Source organism: Hemiscyllium ocellatum, chromosome 10 (genome assembly GCF_020745735.1).
Source record: "Hemiscyllium ocellatum isolate sHemOce1 chromosome 10, sHemOce1.pat.X.cur, whole genome shotgun sequence".
Lineage (NCBI taxonomy): Eukaryota > Metazoa > Chordata > Chondrichthyes > Orectolobiformes > Hemiscylliidae > Hemiscyllium > Hemiscyllium ocellatum.
The window spans coordinates 3,549,146-3,575,611 of record NC_083410.1 but is presented as its reverse complement, the minus strand read 5'-3'; the positions used below and the strand labels follow the sequence as shown (position 1 = coordinate 3,575,611).

Here is a 26,466-nt window from a genome sequence, read left to right as displayed (position 1 = left end):
TCCAACAGAAGTTTCTGAACTCACAGCCACTCCAATCTGAAAGGACAAAGGCAGCAGACACATGGGACAGCGCCTCCTTCAGGTTCTCCTCCAGTGCACTCACCATCCTGACATAAAGTGGAGGTGTCAGAAATGGACTGAGGTGGAAAAAATTAAAACTCACACAACAGGTTATACTCAAACAGGTTTATTTGGATGTACAAGCGTTTGGATTTTGGACTATAAACTTTTTAGAGTGATTTTTAAATTTGTCCATCCTGTCATAGAAATACATCATCATCATTCCTTTTATGTCACTGGATAAAAAGTCTCAACACAGCATTTCAGGAAGACAGTGCATCATCACCTTTTCAAAATTAAGAAAATAAGAGCTGGAGTAGGCCATTCAGTCCATTATGCCTGCACCACTGTTCAACCTAATCGAAGCTGATGATCCAACTCAGCTCCCTCTTCTGCTTTCTCCCCATACCCTTTGATCCCTTGATCCCAATTAGATATATCTAACTCCTTGAAAACTTTCAATATTTTGGCCTCAACTGCTTCCTGAGGCAGAGAATTCCACAGGTTCCCCACTCTCTGGGTGAAGACATTTCTTCTCAAGGACCATTCATGATAGACAACAAGTACCAGCCTGACCTGCATGCTTATGATGGTCAGAATGAAGCTGTTATTGGAGGGGTCTCTGGAAGGCTGGAATCGCTCAGTGAATCCTGGGCTCCATTGTGTGTTGTTCCTCATGTCATTTGTTAAAACTCTGTTATTTCCTGGTTGCTTCCAGTCCCAGTGAACATTGGTGTGTGTCAGTGCGGTGTTCCTCATGGTGCACTGTAACCAGGCAGTATGACCCTTGGTGACACGTTCCAGTGTCAGAGACTAGAGAAGAACTGGAGGATTTATACCTTCAAAATAAAAAAATGCCAATAAATGAACAGCAGTCTGATTGTTCAGTCTTTCCCACAGCTACAGGGTGGCTAAAGGAAATAAGGTAAACTGACCAGATTGGAGACAAATGTGAGGGTCACAAGATGTGCCCCTCCAGCTCCGAGTAGAGAACAGTGATGGTCCCAGGGTCAGTCTGTGGGACCTACATCTCAGTTAGTGAGTCAGGGTGAGTTCCACTGGAAGGTTATGTCTTCTTGTCCAGAAATATTCCATCCCACTTCAGGGGAGATAGAGGAGGAGATCCAGCACGGATTTGAAAGAACACCGTTCTGGGTGAAGAATGAGAGACTCCAGCACAGCAACCTCTGATTCTGGATGGGAGATCAATTTGATGATGACACCAAGAGAAGAAGGAAAGTGGGGTGGAGAGAGAGAGAAAGAGAGAGAGAGAGGTGAAGTGAATGGGCAAAACGTGGCAAATGGAGTATAATGTTGGAAAATATAAAACTGCCCTTTTTTCTCGGGAGAGTAGAAATTCTTGAATAGGTTGCACATAAGAGTCAGGAACAGGAGTAGGCCATTTGGCCCCATGAACTTGTTCCACCATTCAATAGAATCATGACTGAACTGACATTCCTCACATCCACTTTACTGCAATTTCACTAGAATCCTCGATTCCCCACCTGATCAAGAATCTATCTCAGCCTTAAATAAACACAAGGACTCTGCCCCTCAGCTCTCTGGGGCAAGGACTCACAACCCTCTGAGAGAAGAAATTCTCCTTATCTCAGTTTTAAATTGGTGCCCCTTTGTCCTGAGACCATGTCCTCAGGTCCTTAGCTCTCCCATGAGGGAAACGCCCTCTCAACATTTACCCTCAAGGATCTTATATGCTTCAATGAGATCATCTCTCATTTTCCTCATTTATAAATAAATGTTCCAACCTGTTTAGCCTTTGTCCATGAGACCATCACTCCAAACCCAGGATCATATTTGTAAACCTATTCTGAATTTTCGCTGAATCATAAAGAAATGGTGTATTTCATTTAATAAGGGAACCAACATTGCTCACAGTATTCCAGACATAGTCTCGCCAACATCTTGTACAACTGCAATAAGACCTCCCTGCTCTTACAATCTAACCCCCTTCAAATATGCGGCTTGTTGGTCTAGAGGTATGATTCTCGCTTCGGGTCTTCTACTAGGTTGGCACGGTAGCTCAGTGGTTAGCACTGCTGCCTCACAGCACCAGGGTCCTTGGCTCGATTCCAGCCTGGGGCAAGTGTCTGTGTGGGTTTCCTCTGGGTACTGCAGTTTCCTCCCACATTCCAAAGGTGTGCAGGTTCGGTGAATTGGCCATGCTAAATTGTCCATAATTGTTGGGTGCATTAGTCAGAGGGGAGTGGGTTACTCTTCAGATGGTCAGTGTGGACTTGTTGGGCTGAAGGACCTGTTTTCACACTGTAGGTAATCTAATCTAAATAAGGATCAGCATTCCATTTGCCTTCCTGATTACCTACTTGCCCCATGTGCTGGCTTTCAGCAGCTTTTATTCATTTAAGTAGTTTTTTTTCCATTGTTCTCTCTTCCAAACTTCACATTTCCCTTCGTTGTACTCCATTTGCCAGCTTTTTGCTTACCAACTGAACCTACCATCACCTCTCTGTGAACTGTTTATATTCCTCTCTCAATCTGCTTTTCCACCTATTTTGTGTCGTCTGGAAATATTTCTACAGTACATCCACTTCCTTCTTCCCAATCAGTAATCTGTGTTGTAAACAGTTGTGGTTTGAGCAGTGAGCCTATGGAACCCCATTGGACATGTATCATCAACATGAACTTGTTTGCTGCCCTTTGATCAATCCTCGATAGTCCATACTAGTATAGAACCTCCAATACCATGGGCTCATCTTTTGTCTTAAATTTCTGTGAGGTCCCTTGTAGTCCAAATACAACAGCAGTTCCCCACTATCCATGCTGGTGAAAGTTTCTTTAAAAAGTTCCCTGAAATTAGTCAAACAGGATTTCCCTGTCATGAAGCCACACCAACTCTGCTTTATTAGATTATGTTTTTGTAAATGTTTTGCTGCTACTTTCTTAACAATTGATTTAAATACATTTCCAACAATAGATGTGGGGTGAATTAACCTACAGTTACCCACTTCGTTCCTAGAGTCATAGAGTCATACAGCACGGAAACAGAGCCTTCAATGGAATTTGTCCATCCTGATCAGCTAAGCTTCACTGAATTAATACCATTTGCTCATGTTTGGCCCATATCTCTCTAAACAATTCTATTCATGGACCCATCCAAATGTCTTTTTAAAAATGTAATTGTACTGACCTCTAAAACCACCCCTGGCAGTTTGTTCCACATGTGCAACGCCTTCTGTGTCAAGAACTTGTCCGTCAGGTCTCTTTTCAAACTTTTCCTTGTCACCTTATAAATATGCTCTCTAGTTTTGGACTCTCCTACCTTTGGCAAAAGACCTTAGCTATCCACTTTATCTGCATCCCTCATAATTTCAAAAACCTGTAAAGGGTCACCCCTTAGCTTTCTAGATTGCAGGGAAAATAGCCCCAGTACCACCTTTTAACTTAAACTCTCGAATCCCACCAACATCCATGTAAATAGTATCTATACGCTTTATAGTTCAACAAAATCTTTGTTTACACAGTTATCAGAATTGTGCCTGGTACTTTAAGAGTAAGGAGAGGGACTTCTCCTGGTTTAGAGATTAGAATGAAAAGCAAGTTTGAAACATCTCAGTTTCTTTGGGCCTTGACAAGATGAATATGAAAAGAAGGTTGTTTCCCTTTGTGGGAGTGTCTGGGACCAGAGGACAAAAGCTCATAGGAATGGGTCTGTGTTTTAAGATGGAGATGAGTAAGAATTTCATCTTTCAGAGGAAGTGAATCTGAGGAATATTTTTACTTCAGAGGGCTGTCAAAGGCTGAGTCATGAAATATATTTAAGTTTAGAGATATATGTTTTCAATCAGGAATGGAATCCAGGGTTATGGGGAAAAGGCAGGAAAGTAGAGATGGGGGCTATCAGAGCGGCCATGATCTCACTGAATGGTGAAACAGGCATGATGGGCAAAATGGCTGAATTCTCTTTCTATGTCTTGTGGTCTAAAGCTCCAAATGAGGTATTTAACATCCAACAGTATTGGATGATTATTCAAACCAAAATGATGTGCAGGTTGAAGGGGAAAAGGCAAGTCAATTGGCACTACGCCAAAGTGCTGAGAAAGCCAGTGCTGAAACAATGGGCCCAATGGCTTCCTGTGATTTTGGGAACAGAGAGATGCCACTCTGTAAAGTAAATGTTGCTTCCCCTTTTCTGTTTCCTGGGCTCAGTTTGCAGCTGATGTTCAGAAAAGGCAACCCCTATTTCAGGCAAATTGTCAAAACCACATTTCCTACTGGCGTTCCCTCTCTTTGTTCTGTAGATGGTGAAAACTCCAGTTTATTGCGCACTATTGTTCATCCTTGGAACAGCTGGGAAATGGTGGGACTTGGATCAGTTGGTAACTCTCTCTCACCTAGTAAAAAGAAGAACAAAGATTAAAAAGAATTACAGCACATGAACAGGCTCTTCGGACCTCCAAGCCTGCACCAATCCAGATCCTCTATCTAGACGTATCACCTATTGTCTAAGGATCTGTATGCCCCTAAGCCCTGCTCATTTATGTATCAGAATACATCTTCAATGACACAATTGTGCTCGCCTCTACCACCTCCACTGGCAACATATCCCAGGCACCCACCTCCTGAGGGCAGGAAGCTGTGGCTGTCAAAACTATTTCTGGAGCTTGGCTTGAAGCTGATGTTCTAGTAGACTAGGCAGATGTCACACAGCGGTTTCAGACGAGTTTCAGTGGATGGGTGAGGCTGGTACAAGACAGATGAATGTGGCACCATGGCAGCAGATCATCTGGCAGGAGGGGTTACACACAGCAGCAACAGAGAGAAGATTGCACTCTGTCCTTGTTTCCATCAGATGTTGTGTGGAGTGCTCAAGCAATAAATTTGAAGATTTAAAGATCACAAAGCACAATGTGAAAAAGAGCAGGAGATACTCTCCATCTCCTGACAACCAACATCCTTCCTTCAATTAACACCATCACACAAAACATGAACTGGCATTCAGCACATTCACCTTCAGAAATGCTCCCAGTTTGGAACAGACCCAGGATTCGGTGCTATCACAGATACTGAACTTCAAACTAGTTCACAGTTTGTGAAGTCCTGAAGGTGTTTTAATGGAACAAATTCAATAGTATTGATTATAGAGAATTGATGTGAGTGTCAGAATGGGCCCATTAGTGAAACTCACTCCGAATCACAAAGCAGTAAATTCACGAACTTTATAAAAATGGGAGGTTATCTTTCAAATCCACCACAATGAGACAGTGAACACACAGACCAATCCAATCCACCCGAAATACATGCCTTAATGTGCAGCCTGTCCCTCAATCCCATTCTCCCAGTAAATAAATGACAGCAAAGGATGGGAGGAACACTCTGTTTTCTGCTCTGTGTTCCCACCCTGTGGAGCTCTGTGCCAGCTGTACCAAACAATCTCCAGATAATGATAAATTCTCCTTGTGGCATGCACCTCTAGCTCTGAATATTCAAACTTGTAGAATTCACATAAATTCCACAGCAGCACAAACCATGGAAAAGTCTTTTATAACAAGTTAAATTTCTCTAAAGCAAACAGAGATACAGGGTCACAGTAAAGGGAGTTCCACTGATTGTCTCAAGAGTGTCAGCCCTGTTTATCCACACAATTTATTGTAAATCCAGTTAATACATCGAAACACAAAGTGTCCAGGCCAACTGCAGCTTCGTTAGTCTCTTGTTTCTCATGGGTTAAAGATGTTAAAATGTCAGTGAAGAGGAAGTTCAGCACAGTTCTCTCATTTCCCATGGGGACTGAATTTGAAACATTTCTTGTTTTTCAAAGTTTTTCAGTAACTTATTTTTAACCTTTTAATGAACAGACATTACTGAGTGGGCTTTCCATGAAGTGAATCTGATATTATTTGTGTTTATGATTTGCTCACGGTGTATTTACCCTGAGGATTACACAGAGGTGGTTACAGTCGCTGCAGTAATTGTCATGAAAATGGAACATATCCCCAGATTATTTACAGATACATTACAGTTATAATTGCAACATGGTTATTTAAAATTCAACACTGCCATGACTCCCTGGAAATCAAGCCCACCATTCCTGGAGTTGACCCAATTGGGAAAGATTGAGTCAAACATTCCAAAATCCCCAATTTTCCTGACCAATGAACTCGGGGTAAATGTAAACACAAACCAGGTTACTGAACTGATCAAGATAAACTTAAACTTATTGCAACTTGTTTGTTTTAACCAAAGACAGAATGGAAATATAATTTCTAATACCCTGTTTGAATTTCTCCTGTCCCATGAGAAGGCAGTTACACAAGTAGGCAAGATATTAGCTATAGGGAGAGGCTGAATAGATTGGGGCTATCTTCCACGAAACATCAGAGGCAGAGGAGTGACCTTTAGAAGTTTATAAAATCATGAGGGGTGTGACTCAGGTGAACAGCCAAGCTCTTTTTACCAGCATAGGAGAGTTCAAAAGTAAAGGATATAAGTTCAAGGCGAGAGGGAAGAGATTTAAAAGGAACCGAAAGGGCAACGCATTCATGTATGTTGTGCATGTATGGAAAGAACTACCAGAGCAAGTGATGGAGGCGGGTACAATTACATTATTTTAAAGGTATCTGGGTGGGGATACGAACAGGAAGGTACAGACAGATACACCTATCTGAAGGGTTTATAGGAATATGGACCAAATGCTGGCAAATGTGATGAGTTTAAATTAGAATATCTGGTCAGCATGGACAAGTTGAATCGAAGAGTCTATTTACATGCCGTACATCTCTATGACTCTATGGCTCTAAGACTTGGATATTAAAGGCAGAAAAGGAAAAAAAAAATCAGGGAACCCCATCTAAAGCACCAATTAGATATTTGATGAGTTTTCTTTTTCAATTCCCTTTTGCTTCTTTGCTGTTGATTCAAGTTTGCACCTCACCACAATAACTTTCAGAAAGCTTTCAATATAGTCCCACGAAAAAGAAACAAGTAAAATGAACACACATGGATTTGGGGATCCACAGATGGAAAATAGGTTGGCAAAGGAAAGAAGAAGAAGGAATAAACATGTTTCTCCAAATCGCAGACTAGTGGGTACTGCAGAGATCCGTGCTAGGACTTCAGGTATTCACAATTTGTTTCAATGATGTGGATGAGAAAACTAAATGTAATATCTCCTAGTTTGTAGATAACACAAAGCTGGATTGGAGGATGAGCTGTGAGGAGGATGCAGAGATGCTTCAGTGTGAATTGGACAATTTGAGTGAGTGGACAACTGCATTGCAGATGCAGGATAATGTGGATAAATGTGAGGTTATTCAGGAAGGCACATTGTAATCTGAAGGATGACAGATTGGGGAAAGGGAGAGGAGCAACGAGAGTTAGGTGTCCTTGTACACCAATTACAGAAAGGAAGACAAATGGTATGTTTGCTTTCATGGCAAGAGGATTTTTGTACTGGAGCAGATGTGCCTTGCTGCAGCTTTATAGGACCTTTGTGAGACCATACCTGGGACACTGTGCACAGTTTTGGTGAAACACACCTCCTCACTTCCCAAAGCCTGATCACCATCAACAGGACACAAATAAAGGTGCCAGAGAATGACCAATAGCAAAAAGAAAAATACAATTCAAAGCTCAGCAAGATTCCATGGTACAGAGAGATTGGGAGTGACTACTCCTTTCAGCAATTGCTGTGGGTTATGTCCTGAACTGCAGACATTTTGGGATTTATGGTTCCAGAAATATACTCCAAACGAATTAATAGACAACTACTATTGCTAGTTTGTGTACATTCATGGTTGATGTGCTATTGTGGAGTCCAGTCCTGCAAACATCACAGTTTGAAAACAGTAATTAGACACCACTACACAACAGGTAAAGAAAACACAGCAACTCCATTGCTCTGAGTGCTGGAGGCCCATCAATCCATTGAGACTGCCATTTATCTGTTACCTGAAGAAGCAGGGAGTAAAGACCAGAGAAGCAAAAGGCTTTTAGTTTAGAAAAGCATCATTTGTTATTGCAATCTTGGTGAGCTGAAGGTTTCGTTCTTGTGCTGAACTGTTCTTTGTTTCTTTGTTTAAAACAGCCATGTGGTTTCACCATTGACTTTTCAAAGGTGGAATGATGAGGGGAGAGGGAGTGTATTGTTGGTTAGCTCAGTTGACTGGGTGCTGGTTTACCATGTACAGCAATATCAACAGCATAGTTTTAATTCCCAGGGAGCCAAAGGTTACCAGGCAGCTCCCATCTTCTCAACCTCTCCCCTGACTTGAGATATAGTGACCTTCAGGTTAAACTCACATCAGTCGTCTCCCTGTCTCTAATGAGAGCAGCTTTCTGGAACCATGGCCCTCTGGGAATAGGACGACTTTACATTGACCTTACTGTGTACCAAAACCCAGAGACTAGATATCTTTTTAATTGTTACCATCCCTGTGTCTGTCTTTTGCAATCTTTGTCCATGGTTAGTTGCTAATAAAGAAACCAGATTATTTTGGACTCCTTAAAAACAGAAATGTATTTGGCCTGATGAAAAATAACCATAAGGTAAGGCCTCCTTTTAAAGTTAATCTTATTGTGACCAACCAAGAGAGGAGGTGAATTAGGAAGAGGTGTCAGTTCATTCTTTCTCACTTGGGACCACCACCATTTGGAGCTATCACACAGGTAATCAGAACCAACTGGGGACCAGTCCAAACAGAATGTCAACTGTGCAAACTGTACTGGAGGATAAACAAGTGAATGCAGGACTGAATCCTTCGCAGAGGATTAAAAAGTGAGAACAGAATTTAGGTCATGTGGGAAATTGGTGAAAATAGATATGGCAGCAATTTACTGGCTTGATGGACTGAGTGGTCTACTCTTGTTTCTTGTTTGTCTATCTGTTTGCATGCTGGTATGTTCACCTGTATACAGAATTCACAATGTCTACACATTTATTCCCCTTTGCTTATTGTGGCTGTTTGACATAACGAGTATTTAGGCCTTTCCATGTTTAATTTGATAAATTCTATCAGGTCATAATGTGAAACCGTTGTCCAAAATGTGTAATTATTTCATTTTTGTCCCCAGCAGACTTCCCTCTCCAACTCTCCAGCTGCCTGAAATGGGGTCAGCTTTCTGTTGTGTCTGTTCCCATGTGACCTTTGATGCTGTCAGTTATCACCGGTCTCTCAGCCCCATGTCAACATCAGGGTCACTGTGTGAGATAATGTTGGTCCAACACGACACAATGAACTATTCAGCCAACAGGCCTCCTGGAAATTCAGTGATAAGGCAAGAATTTTAAAAGAGCAGCAACCACCTACCCACAAACCGATGATTTTCACCTCTCTTCCACTTATCAGGTGACAGTCGGTTTGTTTTGTGTAAAAAGTATTGACGAAAATCAATTTGTTTTCAATTGTTCTCAGCATTTCCTCTCAATATGCCATTTCACAAAGGGGCTGACTCTCATCAGAGAATACATTCAAGAACCCCTCAGTCCTGCCCCTTAAGTATCATCACCTTAGTCTGACCAGACCATAGGAATGCTCCTTCATTGGAAAGAGAGACAGAGAGAGAGAGAGAGAGAGAGAGAGAGAAAGACATAGAGAGAAAGGGAGGGGGAGAGAGGACTGTTAACCTAATGTTCACCCTGCCTCAGGCAAGGAAACAGGAAACAAGACAGGGAAACGGAGAGAAATAACACTTCAACTTTTTGACAGAACAGGCTTCCTGTACATCAGAGGGCGAGAGAATTCCGGCCATCCACTCACACACACATTCACCTGCATTCTGAGGAGAATCAATTGGATACATTAAACCCTGTGTTATTTCACTACTGTGCATCTTTCTGATTGTTGTTCAGAACTGATTGGGCTGCCCCAGCAGTCTATCCAAAAATACCAGCACTCGGGGCAGTGTTGAGGTTGTGTTCACTGTCAGAGGCACAGCCTTTCTGAGGCAATGTTTCCCCAGACCAGGGCTACCCTTTCAGGTGGACAGAGTTGATCTTCAGCTGGCACTATGTTGAAGAAAGGCAAGAGAGATTGCCGTGGTATCCTGACCTTCAATCAACAGATGGTCTGGGCATTGTGTCTTTGTTGTTGGTGGGAACTGAATATTTGGGAAGTGCTTACAATCATTCCCTGTAGAACAACAGTGAGTGCACTTTCAAAGATATTCTTCATGGTTATAAGGTGCCTTGACATTGCTGAGGATGGGAAAGGGGCTAGCTAAATACAGATGCATGGTTAGTAAGTTTGCAGATGACATGAAAATTGGAAGTGCAGTGGACAGTGAAGAAGTTTACCTTACAGTACAACGGGATCTCGATCAGATGGGCTGATGTTCCGAAGAGGGGCAGATGGAGTTTAATTTCGATAAATATGAGCTGCTGCATTTTGTGAAGGCAAATCAGGGTAGGACTTATACACTTAATGGTAAAGTCCTGGAGGGTGCTGCTGAACAAAGAGACCTTGGAGTGCAGGTTCATAGTTATTGGAAAATGGAGTCACAGCTAGACAGGTTAATAAAGAAGTCAGTACTTGCCTTTATTGGTCAATGTGTTGAGTACAGGAGTTGGGAGTTCATGTTGCAGCTGTACAGGACCTTGGTTAGGCCTCTGTTAGAATATTGTATGCAATTCTGATCTCCTTGTTATAAGAAGGATATTGTAAAATAGGAAAGGATTCAGAAAAGATTGACAAGAATGTTGCGAGCGTTAGAGGAATTGAGCTATAGCGAGAGGCTGAATAAGCTTGGGCTAATTTTCTAGAAGTGCTGGAGGCTGAGGGTTGACTTTATAGAGGTTTATAAAATCATGAGGGGCATGGATAGGGTGAATAGTGAGGTCTTTTCCCTGGGGTGGTGGAGTCTAAAACTAGAGGGCATAGGTTTAAGGTGGGAGGGGAACAAATCAGAAATGGACATTAGAGGAAACCTTTTCATGCTGAGGATGGTGCGTGTATAGAATGAATTGCCAGAGGAAGTGGCGGAGGCTGATACAGTTACAACATTTAAAAGGCACTTGATGGGTATGTGAATACGAAGGGTTTAGAGAGATATGGGCCAAATACTGGCAAATGGGACAAAATCAATTTAGGATGTCTGGTTGCAATGGGCAAGTTGGACTGAAGGGCCTGTTTCCGTGCCGTACAACTGTATGACCCTATGAATCTAAGTTCCTTTTTGTTTCTTGTCTTATTGAAGGTATGAGACAGACATATTGACTGTCTGCCCTCTCCATGGGTGGGTGTTTCAGAATGTCCCCAGCTCTGTAGTTTTCAGGAAGTTTCAAGACTCTAAAACAGAGCAATCAGTTTCCACTGATGCTGGACAAACTGATGGGAGTTAGTGAGTCACTGGTTCATTACAACAAACTGAGTTTGCAATGATTGAATTATATTCCACTTTGATGAAAAGACAGGTGGCTTTGCTCTGTTACTTTCTGTGTTAGTTGTAGATTAGATTAGATTTACAGTGAGGAAACAGGCCCTTCGGCCCAACAAGTCCACACTGACCCGCCGAAGCGCAACCCACCCATACCCCTACATTTACCCCTTACCTAACACTACGGGCAATTTAGCATGGCCAATTCACCTGACCCGCACATCTTTGGACTGTGGGAGGAAACCGGAGCACCCGGAGGAAACCCACGCAGACACGGGGAGAACGTGCCAACGCCACACAGTCTAGTTCATGTGCAACAACTGCTCCAACACTTACTCTGTGAAGTTAAACCTCTGAGGTGGCTGTGTAAACCTCCCTTCACGCTTACCTTCATTGGTAAGGATCCCTATTGGCTGGTTTGTATTTCCTCCACAGTTCAGTGTGATTGCCCAAGTCAATTGACTATTGTGTCAGTCTAGGAAAAAAAAAGTAAAATTAAAAGAAAGAATTCCAGTCAGATCAAATGAATAACTTGGGAGGAATGTGTTTCCATGGTGAGTGGTGAGATTGCGGAACTGACTGTTAAAGCTGTGGGGACTGTCCTTATCAATGAATATCACTCATGTGACCTCCTTTGTAATTGGTTGTGATGCAAGAGGGTTGGAATATAAAAGCAGAGATGTGCTACTGAGACTTTATAAAACTCTGGTTAGGCCCCATTTGGAGTACTGTGTCCAAATTTTGTCCCCACACCTCAGGAAGGACATATTGGCACTGGATTGTGTCCAGCGGAGATTCACACGGATGATCCCTGGAATGGTAGGTTTAACATACGAGGAACCTGGGATTGTATTCATTGGAATTTAGAAGATCAACGGGAGATCTAATAGAGACTTACAAGATAATACATGGCTTTGAAAGGGTGGATGCTAGGAAATTGTTTCCGTTAGGCGAGGAGACTAGGACCTGTGGACACAGCCTTAGAATTAGAGGGGGTAAATTCAGAACAGAAATGTGGAGACATTTCTTCAGCCAGAGAGTGGTGGGCCTGTGAAATTCATTGCCGCAGAGTGCAGTGGAGGCTGGGATGCTAAATGGCTTCAAGGCAGAGATTGATAAATTCTTGATGTCACAAGGAATTAAGGGCTACGGGGAGAATGCAGGTAATTGGAGTTGAAATGCCCATCGAGTAAAAAATGAGGTCTGCAGATGCTGGAGATCACAGCTGCAAATGTGTTGCTGGTCAAAGCACAGCAGGTTAGGCAGCATCTCAGGAATAGAGAATTCGACGTTTCGAGCATAAGCCCTTCATCAGGAATAAGAGAGAGAGAGCCAAGCCGGCTGAGATAAAAGGTAGGGAGGAGGGACTAGGGGGAGGGGCGATGGAGGTGGGATAGGTGGAAGGAGGTCAAGGTGAGGGTGATAGGCCGGAGTGGGGTGGGGGCGGAGAGGTCAGGAAGGAGATTGCAGGTTAGGAGGGCGGTGCTGAGTTGAGGGAACCGACTGAGACAAGGTGGGGGGAGGGGAAATGAGGAAGCTGGAGAAATCTGAATTCATACCTTGTGGTTGGAGGGTTCCCAGGCGGAAGATGAGGCGCTCCTCCTCCAGCCGTCGTGTAGTTGTGTTCTGCCGGTGGAGGAGTCCAAGGACCTGCATGTCCTCGGTGGAGTGGGAGGGGGAGTTAAAGTGTTGAGCCACGGGGTGATTGGGTTGGTTGGTTCGGGCGGCCCAGAGGTGTTCTCTGAAGCGTTCCGCAAGTAAGCGGCCTGTCTCACCAATATAGAGGAGGCCACATCGGGTGCAGCGGATGCAATAGATGATGTGTGTGGAGGTACAGGTGAACTTGTGGCGGATATGGAAGGATCCCTTGGGGCCTTGGAGGGAAGTGAGTGTGGAGGTGTGGGCGCAAGTTTTACATTTCCTGCGGTTGCAGGGGAAGGTGCCGGGGGTGGAGGTTGGGTTGGTGGGGGGTGTGGATCTGACAAGGGAGTCACGAAGGGAGTGGTCCTTGCGGAACGCTGATAGGGGAGGGGAGGGAAATATATCCTTGGTGGTGGGGTCCGTTTGGAGGTGGCGGAAATGGCGGCGGATAATACGTTGTATGCGCAGGTTGGTGGGGTGGTAGGTGAGAACCAGTGGGGTTCTGTCTTGGTGGCGGTTGGAGGAGCGGGGCTCAAGGGCGGAGGAGCGGGAAGTGGAGGAGATGCGGTGGAGGGCATCGTCGATCACGTCTGGGGGGAATCTGCGGTCCTTGAAGAAGGAGGCCATCTGGGTTGTGCGGTGTTGGAATTGGTCCTCCTGGGAGCAGATGCGGCGGAGACGAAGGAATTGGGAATATGGGATGGCGTTTTTACAGGGGGCAGGGTGGGAGGAGGTGTAGTCCAGGTAGCTGTGGGAGTCAGTCGGTTTATAATAGATGTCTGTGTTGAGTCGGTCGCCCGAGATAGAAATGGAAAGGTCTAGGAAGGGGAGGGAGGAGTCTGAGACAGTCCAGGTGAATTTCAGGTCGGGATGGAAGGTGTTAGTAAAGTTGATGAACTGTTCAACCTCCTCGTGGGAGCACGAGGCAGCGCCGATACAGTCATCGATGTAGCGGAGGAAAAGGTGGGGGGTGGTGCCAGTGTAGTTGCGGACCAGCAACACATTTGCAGCAGTTGAAATGCCCATCGGCCATGATTGAATGGTGGAGTGGACTCGATGGGCTGAATCTCCCTACTTCCACTCCTATGTCTTATGGCCTGTCTTATGGTCTTAAGTACAAGTTATTGAACCCAAGAAAAAAACTGCTGAAGGCTGCAACACAAAGGGATATGGGGGGAGCTTGTGCAAAAAACACAGAATGCTACAACACAGCAGCAGCAGGTAATCAGGAGGATAATCAGTGTTGGCCCTTACTTTAAGAGGGTTGGAGAATGAGGGAGTATGAAGATTTTATTGTACCTATTCAAACTGCTGGTGAAATTACATCTAATGCACTGTCAGCAGTTTTGCTTCCTTATTTGAGAAAAAGATATAATTTCATTGGAAGCAGTTCAAAGAAAGTCCACACAGTTGATCCCTGGTATGAACGGATTGTCTTCTGAGCAAAGATTAAACAGGTTGTGACTCTACTCACTGGAATTTTGAAGAATGAGAGGTGATCTCATGGAAACATATAGCATTCTTAAGCGGATTGTCAGGGTAGATGTTGACAAGATGTTTTCTCTCATGGGAGAGTTTAGGACCAGAGGATTTCATCTCAGAATAAAGGAACTTCAATTTAAGACAGAGATGAGGAAAACTTTCTTCTCCCACAGTGTTGGAGACTCTTTGGAACTCTTTGCTACAGAGAGCTGTTGGGGCAGAGTCCTTGAGTATATTTAAGGTTGAGAATGAGGTGAATCACTCTTGAGAAAGGGCAGGAAATTGGATGTGAAGATTGTTGGATTAGCCATGATCCCATGGAATGGTGGTGCAAATTCAAGGGGCCGAATAGCCTATTCCTGCTCCTATATCATCTGGTCTTACTGTCTTAAAGCAGACTGGCAGTCAAACTTCTTGTGGTTATTTTGTTGAAATAATATTACAATTGAAGTTTCTTCAGTGATAAAGAGAAGAGTTGTGAATGAGAAATTACAGATAATAACAGAAAGCAGTTTCAAATTGGGCAATAGTTAAGTGTCATGTTCCCAAGATCATAACACATCAAGGCAACAGCAAAGTGTTTTAGCAAATACTCTTGTTGTTCTAAACAGGAGTAAGATATAAATCAGGAAATTAGAATCTTATTGACAAACATCTAAATTGAGACTGGGAGTGCTAAGTGAATGAGGGAACATTTTTGAAGGGATGTAGGAGTTGGATGGATAATGATGCATCAATGTCTTTACAAACATGGTGGGAGGACCAATATGGACTGAGGAATTCTGAGGAATTTGACCTGTAATATTAACTCTGATGTCTCTCCTCAGACACTGCAAGACTTGCTGAGCTCTTCCAGCAATTTCTGTTTTTGTAAACAATATGAGCTGGTTATATTAATGGTTGTCTTTTATTTTAACCTTTGCGCAATTCTCCTTTGTCAGAACCTGGAATGACAAATCAGAGGGAGAACTTCTTGTCATATGACAATTTATAACATGGGATTTCAAGAAGGGCATTGGAGTGAAATGAGAACTCTCTGTGTGAGAGGGGAATTCAGATTCATCGAGCTTTTGAAGTGAATAATCCTAAGAAAAGCTAAAGTGTTTGAAATGATACTCAGCTGAATTACACTTACAAAACTGTGTCTACTACAAAACTCAACAAAACTTGGCAATGTATTCTAAGCCTAAACAGACCTCAAAGTTAGCCTTACAGTACAGAAAGGACAAGAGTTAGAAGCATACCATGGCCTTTTCAAAAACATAAACCAGAAAGTAAAAACAATTCCATTAGTTTACATATTGCAGTCAGAGAGTCATAGTTAAAATTCTTTGATTTATATTATCAACTCAAAATGTTAAAGTGCATAAAAATGTTATGAGCAGTGACAATGAAAAGATAGTGAAAAGTACAAGACATTACTGAGACCACATCCTATTGCAAATAATTTCAGCCCCTTAACTGAGGAAGGACGTAGTTGTAGTGGAGGCAGATCAGAGGAGGTTCATGAGTGTGATTCCAGAGGTGAAAGGTTTCCCTTATGAAGACAGACTGAGCAACTTAGGTTGATACTCTCTGGAGTTCAGTAGAATGAGAAGAGTTCTTATGGGAATATATAACGTACTGAAGGGGATTAGCAAAAGAGACTCAAGATAGATAGTTCCTCTTGTGAGGCAATCTCAAATGAAAGATCATTGTTTTCAGTTAAGAGGTGGGAGATTTAAAATAGAGATGAGGAAGAATGATTTCCTCAAAGTGTCATGAATGTACGAGATTGCTGCTCCAGAGTATGGTGGATGTTGGGACACTGAGCAAAGTTATGGAGGAGATGGGCAGATTTTTAATTACCAATAGGTTGAAAGGTTATGGAGAGCAGGCAGTAAAGTGGAGTTAAGGCCAAGATGAGAAGAGCCATGATGGTTTTAACTGGTGGAGCAGGCTCATGTGGCTGAATGGCCTCTTCTTGCTCCTAGATCTTATATTGTTTCACCTGCACTGTAGCAATTCTGTGATTCTGTGAACCTGAGAGGGAAAATGTAAGTGCTGGAGATAAGTTATCTCATTTCTGAGGAATCCGTCCTTCATCAGAAAATTAATTTTAACACATATTTGTAAAAATTGCGGGAATACTCCCTACTTGCCTGCATGGTTACAGCTCCAAATGCACTCAGAAACTTGACACCATTCAAGAGAAAGCAGTCTACATGATTGGCTTCAATCAGAGCTTGCATTAGATAGGGAAATGGGGATGGGATGACTATCGATGAGGCAGTTGACACTGTGGGTTGTACTGAGGGTGGAGTGAGATGGAGGAATAAACTTATATCTCTTTCATCTTATCAGAATTACATGGCAAGATATAAGATACAAGACAAACTGGAGTTGTTTTTCTTAGAGCAGAGGAGGTTTAGAGGGGACAGGGAGATGTATAAAATTATGAGGGGCAGAGAAAATCTAGACTGAAACTAATATTTTCCTGTGAGAGAGGGATGAATGACCGGGGACATTTCAAGGTAGGTGCAGAAAGTTTAGAGGAGATTTGGGAAAACATGGAATTACCCAGAGGGTAGTGGGTCTCTGGAACTCACTGTCAGTCAGGGTGGGAGAGGCAACATTTTTCAGCACATTGAGTAATTATTTGGGTGTTCACTTGTGACGCCAAGACATACAATGCTATGGTCCATGTTGGGGAAAGTGGGATTATAATCGTGAGGAAGATGTTTTTGACTGGTGTGAATGTGATGGGTTGATCTGTTCTGTCAATCTTTATGTCTCAAGGACTCTAAGATGTAAATTCATGATTATTTGCTCTTTTTTTAGCTCTTGCTCTTCCATCAACAAAAGGCTTTACCAAATTTTAATATTCTGTTTTTTTTTGTACTAAGTTTGATGATTTATAAGTGAGATTTCTTTCCCCTGACAGCAGAGAGACCAGTTCTGCTCCAGTCTCCAGCAGTACACAGTGTGATACAGGGTAGCTCTGTCAGATTCCAGTGTCGCATGGAGAATGCCAATGTCAGCAAACTCATTGTTACTTGGTTCAAGCAAGGATCCAGCAGACAGGAGCTGCTAACATCCGATTCACACAACAATGTCCACCGTAACAAAGGAGTGACAGCACGCTTCCAATCTTTCAGGGATGTAACCAATAACAGCTACATCCTGAAAATCACAAACGTACAACTCAGTGACAATGCTGTCTATGTTTGTAGTGTGCAGGGATCGATCTATGGGGCAGGAACCCAGCTGAATGTAACCAGTATATATTCAATTCCACTGCCAGGCTCACAGGGACAGCACTATCACAAGCACCAGACCAATGAGCAAGGGAAGGATTTGGTGGTGCTGGGGGAAGGTGACAGGAGGGGGAGATGAAAATCCCTGTAAGAAGCCTCCTCACACTCTGGGCATTTGTCGGAAGAGCAGGAATTGAACTTGATGCGGTGATGCTCAAGCTCTTTCCAACCTTGGTGGGTAGTAGCACAATTCACAGCTTGGCTGAAGACTGCTCTTCGACAGAGAAAGGTAAACCGTTGTGTTGTATAAAACATAGCAAGAACTTCCACTTGGATGTGGATGCTTCATGGAGGCACAGCCACTTATTTATGAGGGACCAGAGAAGAAGAGAAAGATTTCCTCCATGGAACTGGGAAGGAGTGGCTACTGAGGGGTGGCATGGTTGTTCAGTCGTTAGCACTGCTACCTCAGAGTGCCGGGGTCCCAAATTCATTTCCAACCTCGGGCGACTGTCTGTGCGGAACTTGCACATTCTCTCCATATCCATGTAGGTTTCCTTCGGGTGCTCCAGTTTCATCCCGCACTCCAAAGATATGCAGGTTAGATGGATTCAGCATGATAAATTGCCCATAATATGCCGACTAGGTGGATTAGCCATTGGAAATGCAGTGTTACAGAGATAGGGTAGAGAGTGAGTCTGGGTGGAATGCTATTTGGGGAGTCAGGTGGATTTCCTACAGTGTGAAAACAGGCCATTTGGCCCAACAAGTCCACACCAGCACTCTGAAAAGTAACCCACCTTGACCCATTCCTCTACTATTTCACATTTATCCCTGACGTATGCCCCTTACCTACACATGCCTGAACACTGTGGGCAATTTAGCATGGTCAATTTACCTAACCTGCACATCTTCAGATGGTAGGAGGAAACCAGAGCACCCAGTGGAAAACCATGCAAGCACATGGCGAATATGCAAACTTCACACAGACAGTCCCCCAAGAGTGGAATCAAGCCCTGTCCCTGGCGATCTGAAGCAGGAGTGCTAACCGCTGAGCCAAGGTGCCTGGGCCAAATTGCCTCTTTCCACACTGTGGGGATTCTATTATTTGAGAAGTGAGCTTGTACACAAGACAATCAAGACATCTGATGTGTAGCTTTAATGGGAAATCAGGGAAACCATCTAAAGTACCAATCAGAAATACACATATTCGATGAGTTGCTATCTTTTTCTTCATTTCAATTTCCATTTGCTTCTTGGCTGCTGATCCGAGTTTACTTTGCAAAAGCTTTCAATAAGGTTCCACAGTGCAGAATAACAAGTAAAATAAACACACATAATCCATGGGGATCAACAGATGGAGAATAGGTTGGCGAAGGAAAGAAAAAGAAGGAATAAACATCTTTCTCCAAATTGTAGTTTAGTGGGTACTGCAGAGATCCGTGCTAGGACTTCAGGTATTCACAATTTGTTTCAATGAATCAGGTGAGAGAACTAAATGTAAAATCTCCTAGTTTGCAGATGACACAAAGCTGGGTCGGAGTGAGTAAGTCTATAGCCTTAAAACTTGCCTTTAAACATTTAGACTAAAATGCAATGCTGAATTATAGAACACAATTACTGTACTAGAAAATAGACAGACAGGAAGGCTCAGAAAAAGGGGGTACTTAAAGAATGTAAAAGATATTGACACCCGGGCTCACCAAATGATAACAGGCTGCTGTCAGGCAATTAAGAACATTTGCTTTAGCATCGATGAATCTGTGTGAACAGGATACCAAGTGATAACATTCACAGCCGTTCCCTTGTGAAATTAATGACAGTGTTCGATTCTGACCCTGAAACAAAACCTGGTACTATTAAAAACTTTGCAATTAATGGTCAGATACTGCTAATTATAATGGATTCTTATTACCCCTTGCAAGCAGGGCAGTCACAGAGAAAAAAATCTTTACTGTTACAAAACCCTGACTTGAGAGTTCAAAAGGACATTAGAGAGAGACCATTTTAATGTTGAGGTTATTGAATCCAGTAGAAAATTAACTCTTAGTGCTTATCTGATAGGGATTAAATTTAATTGCATTTTGGGACTTTATGATGATATTAAGTAGCCATTACCAGTTATTAAATACAAACTCTGCGAAAGGTAATATTGATGAAGTCTTAACTTACTTGCTGTTCTTGCAGACCACTCTACAGCAATTCTAACTAATCAAATCTTATGTCTTATTTGAATTTGAATCACAAACTTGAAAAGAAGGCAAAATCATTTGAAATACAACCTTACAGTAACATTTCAGCCTTAGGTACAGAATGATTCTGTACTTAAGATAAAAAAACAGGAATCTGCTCCCAGCCTAAAATTATTCTCAACCTAACATTGAAGAGATTCTGACACAATCTGTTGGGAAGCCATTTTATGGTCAAAAGTTTGCCCTCCTTGCTAAGGAGTCATTTCATAACACAATGATATCAGACATGCGAGCTGTCCAAAGTTACCTTATGACATCTCCACTTAATTTAGGCTGATACTACTTTATAGGAACTTATCTTGCCAGTAGATGCGTAACTCAGCTGGATTTTTTTTCCCACCTGATGGATAGCTCAAGGAATGTAGGAGTGATCAGTCACAGATCTGTCAATTAACTTTCCTTCTTTACGAACTATTGTCTTTCGCTGTAATCTGTTCACTGTAATCTATCTAATTAAGAACATGCAATGTTTTTGCAAACTTTTGTATAAAGGAAGCTATTTTGTATCAGTGCATTGGAGTAACCTGCTGAGGCACATGAAGAGCTGGTACGCTATTCTCCTAAGTTATTAGAACCTAGTTAGTTTAGCTTGTAGGTATCAGTGTTATGTTATAACAGTGATACTGTTGGTGAAGGAGAAAGTGAGGTCTGCTGATGCTGGAGTATCAGAGCTGAAAATGTGTTGCTGGAAAAGTGCAGCAGGTCAGGCAGCATCCAAGGAACAGGAAATTCGACGTTTCGGGCATAAGCCCTTCCTCAGGAGTCATTGGTGAATAAAGGGATGATTAAAATTAAACTAAACTGTCCGTAAGAGTTTTTTATTCCAGATTTCCAAAGAATATGATCTCCAGGACGAATCAAGAGAGAGCTTTTAAAGGTCTGAATCCACAAGGGATTCTCTGGCCGTCTCAAAGCTCCACTTTAACAGGAGAATGAGCTGTGAAGAAGATGCAGACATGCTTCAATATGATTTGGACAATTTGTGTGAGTGGACAAATGCATTGCAGATGCAGGATAATGTGGATAAATGTGAGGTTATTTAGGAAAGCAGATTGTTTGCCTGAAGGATGACAGATTGGGAAAAGCAAGAGGAGCAACGAGAGCTAGGTGTGCTTGAACATCAATTACTGAAAAGAAGACAAATGGTATGTTTGCTTTCATGGCAAGAGCAGTTTTGTATAGGAGCAGATGTACCTTGCTGCAGCTTTACAGACCATTGTAAGACCACACCTGGAATATTGTGCACAGTTTTGGTGAAACACTCCTCCTCACTTCCCAAAGCCTGATCACCATCAACAGGACACAAGTAACAGTGCCAGAGAACTACCAACAGCAAAGGGAAAAATACAATTCAAAGCTCAGCAAGATCTCATGGTACAGAGAGAATGGGAGTGACTACTCCTCTCAGCGATTGCTGTGGATTATGTCCTGAACTGCAGACATTTTGGGGTTGACTCTTCCAGAAATATACTCCAAAGAAATTAACAGCAACTGCTATCGCTGGTTTGTGTGTGTTCATGGATTGATGTGCTGATGTGGAGTCCAGTCCTGCAAAGATTACAGTTTGGGAACAGTAATTAGACACCCCTACACAACAGGTAAAGAAAACATAGCAACTCCATTGCTCTGAGTGCTGGAGACCCAGCAACCCATTGAGAGCACCATTTATCTGTTATCTCTAGAGGCAGGGTATCGAGGCAAAAGCTTTATAATTTAGAAAAGCATAATTTGTTAATACAACCTTGGTGAGATGAAGGTTCAGTTCCTGTGCTGTACTGTTCTGTTTCTTTGTTTAAACTGCCATGAGGTTTCAGTATTGACTCTTCAAAGTTGGAATGATGAGGGGAGAGGGAGTGTATTGTTGGTTAGCTCAGTTGACTGGGTGCTGGTTTACCATGTACAGCAATATCAACAGCATAGTTTTAGTTCCCAGGCAGCTCCCATCTCCTCAACCTCCCCCCTGACCTGAGATATAGTGACCTTCAGGTTAAACCCACATCAGTCATCTCCCTCTCTCTAAGGAGAGCAGCTCCCTGGAACTATGGTCCCTTGGGAATGGGACAACTTTACATTGACCTTACTGTGCATCAAACCCAGAGGTTGGTCCAGATATCTTTTTAATTGTTACCATCCCTGTGTCTGTCTTTTGCAATCTTTGCCCATGGTTATTGGCTAATAAAGAAACCAGATTAATTTGGATTCCTTAAAAACAGAAATGCCTTTGGGCTGATGGAAATTAATCGTAAGGTAAGGCCTCCTTTTAATGTTAATCTTGTTGTGACCAACCAAGAGAGGAAGTGAATTAGGAAGAGGTGTCAGTTCATTTTCTCACTTGGGACCACCACCATTTGGAGCTATCACACGGGAAATTAGAACCAACTGGGGACCAGACCAAACTGTGCAAACTGCACTGAAGGATAAACAGGTGAATTCAGAACCTCCGCAGCTGGTTAAAAAGTAAGAACGGAATTCAGGTCATGTGGGAAATTGGTGAAAATAGATGTAGCAGTAATTTTCAGGCTTGATGGATTGAGTGTTCCTTGTTTGTCTGTCTGTTTGCATTCAGTATGTTCACCTGTATGCAGTAACCACAATGTTTACACATTTACTTCCCTTTGCTCATTGTGGCTATTTGACATCCTGAGTATTTAAGCCTATCCATGTTTAATTCTATCAGGTCAAAATGTGAAGCTGTTGTCCAAAATGTGTAATTATTTCCTTTTTAGCCTCAGCAGGCTTCCCTCTCCAACTCTCCAGCTGCCTGCAATGGGGTCAGCTTTCTGCAGTATCTGTCCCTATGTGCCCCTCGATGCTGTCAGTTATCACCGGTCTCTCAGCCCCATGTCAACATCAGGGTCACTGTGTGAGATAATGTTGGTCCAACACGACACAATGAACTATTCAGCCAACAGTCTCCTGAAAATTCAGTGATAAGGCAATAATTTAAAAAGAGCAGCAACCACCTACCCACAAACCGATGATTTTCACCTCTCTTCCACTTAGCAGGTGACAGTCGGCTTGTTTCGTGTAAAAGGTATTGACGAAAATCAATTTGTTTCCAATTGTTCTCAGCATTTGCTCTCAATATGTCATCTCACAAAGGGGCTGACTCTCATCAGAGAATCCATTCAAGACCCCCATCAGCTGTGCCACTTAAATATAGTTACCTTAGTCTGACCAGACCGTAGGATTGCTCCCTCATTGGAAAGAGAGAGAGAGAGAGAGAGAAGGGACGGGGACAGAGAGAGAGAGAAGGAGAGAGACAGAGAGAGACGGAGAGAGACACACAGAGAGAGGACTGTTGGGATTTAGCCTAAGGTTCATCCTGCCTCAGACAAGGAAACAGGAAACAAAAAAGGAAATGGAGATAAACAACACATCAGCCTTTTAACAGAACAAGCTTTCTGTACATCAGTGGGAGAGAGAATTGAGTCCATCCACTCACACAGACTTTCACCTGCATTCTGAGGAGAATTAATTGGATACATTAAATGCTGTGTTATTTCACTACTGTGCACCTATTTGATTGTGATTCAAAACTAATCAGGCTACCCAAGCAGTATATCTAAACATATCAACATTCAGGGCAGTGCTGAGGGTGTGTGACCAATACTGACCTTCAATCAACACTGTGTCTTTTTTGTTGGTGGGACATGACAGTTTGTATAACTTCTGCATCATTCCTTGCACAACAGCAGTGACTGCACTTTCAAAGATATCTTTCATTTATTATAAGATGCCATGACATTGATGAGGTTGGGAAAAGTGTTAGCTGAATAAACGTTCCTTTTTGCTTTGTGGCTTATTGAAGGGTATGAGTCAGGCATATTGACTGCTGTCTTCACGGGCGAGTGTTTCAGAATCCTTCCAGCTCTGTCATTTTCAGGAAGTTTCAAGACTCTAAAACTTAGTAATCAGTTTCCACTGAAGCCGGACAAACTGATGGGAGCCACTTATTTATGAGGGACAGAGAAGAAGGGAAGGGTTTCCTCTAGGGAAGTGTGAAGGAGTGGCTGCTGAGGAGTGGCATGGTTGCTCAGTGGCTAGCACTACTACCTCAGAGTGCTGGGTCTCAACTTCAATTCCAACTATCTGTGCGGAACTTGCACATTCTCTTCATATCCATGTAGGTTTCCTTCAGGTGCTCCAGTTTCCTCCCACACTCCAAAGGTATGCAGGTTAGATGGATTTGGCATGATAAATTGCCCATAATATGCTGATTAGGTGGATTAGCCATGGGAAGTATAGGGTTACAGGGATAGGGAGGGAGTGAGTCTAAGTGGGATGCTATTTGGGGAGTCAGGTAGATTTCCTACCGTGTGAAACAAGCCATTTGGCCCAATAAGTCCGCACCAGCACTCTGAAAAGTAACCCCCCTTGGCCCATTCCTCTACTACTTCACATTTATCCTTGATGAATACACCTAGCTTACACATCCCTGAACAATGTGGGCAATTTAGCATGGTCAGTTCACCGAATCTACACATCTTCAGATTGTAGGAGGGAAGCAGAGCACCCGGTGGAAATACGAGGAGAATGTGCAAGCCCCACGCAGACAGTCACCTGAGGGTGGAATCGAGCCTGGGTCCCTGGCAATTTGAAGTAGGAGTGCTAACCACTGAGCCATGGTGCTGAATGGCCTCGTTCCACATTGTGGGGATTCTAATACTTTGAGGAGTAAGCTGTACACAAGACAATCAAGACATCTGATATGGGAAAGAATGCGGTGTGGGACTAACATAAAAAGGGCCAATGTGGTGTAATTGTAGTGTCACTGCCTCTGAGCCAGGATGTCAGAGTTCAAGTCTCATCTACACCTGAGATGATAATAGCATAGACAGAGTAGATTAAGATAACCTTTGCCCCATGACACACATATTTAATGGGATCTAAGTTTAAGGAGAGGAGTAGGTGGTTCAGAGGAGATCCTACAAATGTTTTTTTTCCCAAAGTGGGTGGTAGAAATATGGAAGGGGCTGCCTAAAAGAAGTTGGGGGTGGGGTGAGTGGGGGGGAGGCAGTGGTCAAGGCACATACTCTCACAACGTTGAAGAAGCCTCTGGATGGGAACTTCAAATGGCAGGGCATAGTCGGTGTTGGACCAGATGCAGGTAAATGGGATTATTGTAGTTTGGTGTTTATTGGTCAGCATGGAGATGGTGGGCCAAAGGGCCTTTTTAAGACCAGAAGAGCATAAGACAAATGAGCTGAAATTAGGCCATTGCGCCCATTGAGTCTTTTCTACCATTCAATCATGGCTGATAAGTTTCTCAATCCCATTCTTTTGCTTCCTCCCATAACTCTTGGTTCCCTCGATAATCAAGAACCTATCTAGGTCAGTGTTAAATATAATCAATGACCTGGCCTTCTGTGGCAATGAGTTCAATCGATTGACCACTCTCTGGCTGAAGACATTTCTCCTTATCTCTATTCTAAAAGGTCTTTCCTTTTCTCTAAGACTGTGCCCTCAGGTCCTAGTCTCTCTGACCAATGGAAATATCTTCCCATTAGCTACTCTGTCCATGCCATTCAGTACTCTGTATGTTTCAATTAGATACCCCATCATCCTTCTAAACTCCATTCAGTATAGACCCAGAGTCTTCATAAGTTCCTCATATGTTAAGCTTTTGATTCTTGGAACATTTTTGTGAACCTTCTCTGAACATGCTCCAAGACCTGTGCATCCTTCCTGAGATACGGGGCCCAAAACTGCACACAATACTCCAAATGTGATCTGACCAGACCTGATACAGCCTCAGAAGTACATCCTGCTTTTATATTCTATGCTGCATGACACTATTACCTTCTTATTTGTATATATACATCTCATTCCTCTCATTATTTGTCTGCATGTTTGATGCCACATATTTCTGACTAGTGTCTATCACATTAAGGGAGGTGTCACTGCTTGCTCAGACATGACTGTTGACCAGAGCAGCTGCCAAGGGCAGGATCAAAAGGAAGGCTGACCATTGGCTGCTGGAGCACCTGCAGAGAGAAATTAGTGTTTTCCAAGACACTGACTGTTTACAGCTGTCCCTCATGGGGAAATGGAAGATTTTCCACCTTAGAAGCAAAGGAGATGTCAATGTGCTGATAAAAGTCCTTATGAGATTGAGTATAGAGGGACCACTGGTTAAGGTTTACTCAGAGACTGGACTTGGAATGGGTCTGCTCAGAGTTCAGCTCCTTTCAAGCTGCATTGACCAAGGGTTCAGCTTGGAGCAAAATATACTCCTCAATAGAGAAAAAAGCAGCACAGAAAGAATAGAAAGTCTGAAACAAACAATTGGTGGAGATGTTTTCCAAGAGGTATATGGTTAGATTATTAATCCAGAGATATTGGCAATGTTCTGGGGACATGGTTATGAATCCCACCACAGAAGATGCTGGAGTTTGAACACAATAAAAATCTCAAATTAAAAATTAAATGATGACAATAAAACT

At 42.9% G+C, this 26,466-nt stretch overlaps 1 long non-coding RNA gene across 1 annotated transcript in view; it reads right to left on the bottom strand.

Moving 5' to 3' along the window:
- Positions 1-256: 256 nt before the first annotated feature.
- The window catches only part of LOC132819308 (uncharacterized), a 43,171-nt gene continuing 16,961 nt past the window's right edge, over positions 257-26,466 (bottom strand). The window contains exons 2-3 of the long non-coding RNA XR_009645067.1: positions 11,798-11,884; positions 257-4,430 (exon numbers count right to left, since the gene is read on the bottom strand). This is a non-coding gene — a long non-coding RNA (uncharacterized LOC132819308). The remainder of the gene's footprint in view (positions 4,431-11,797; positions 11,885-26,466) is intronic.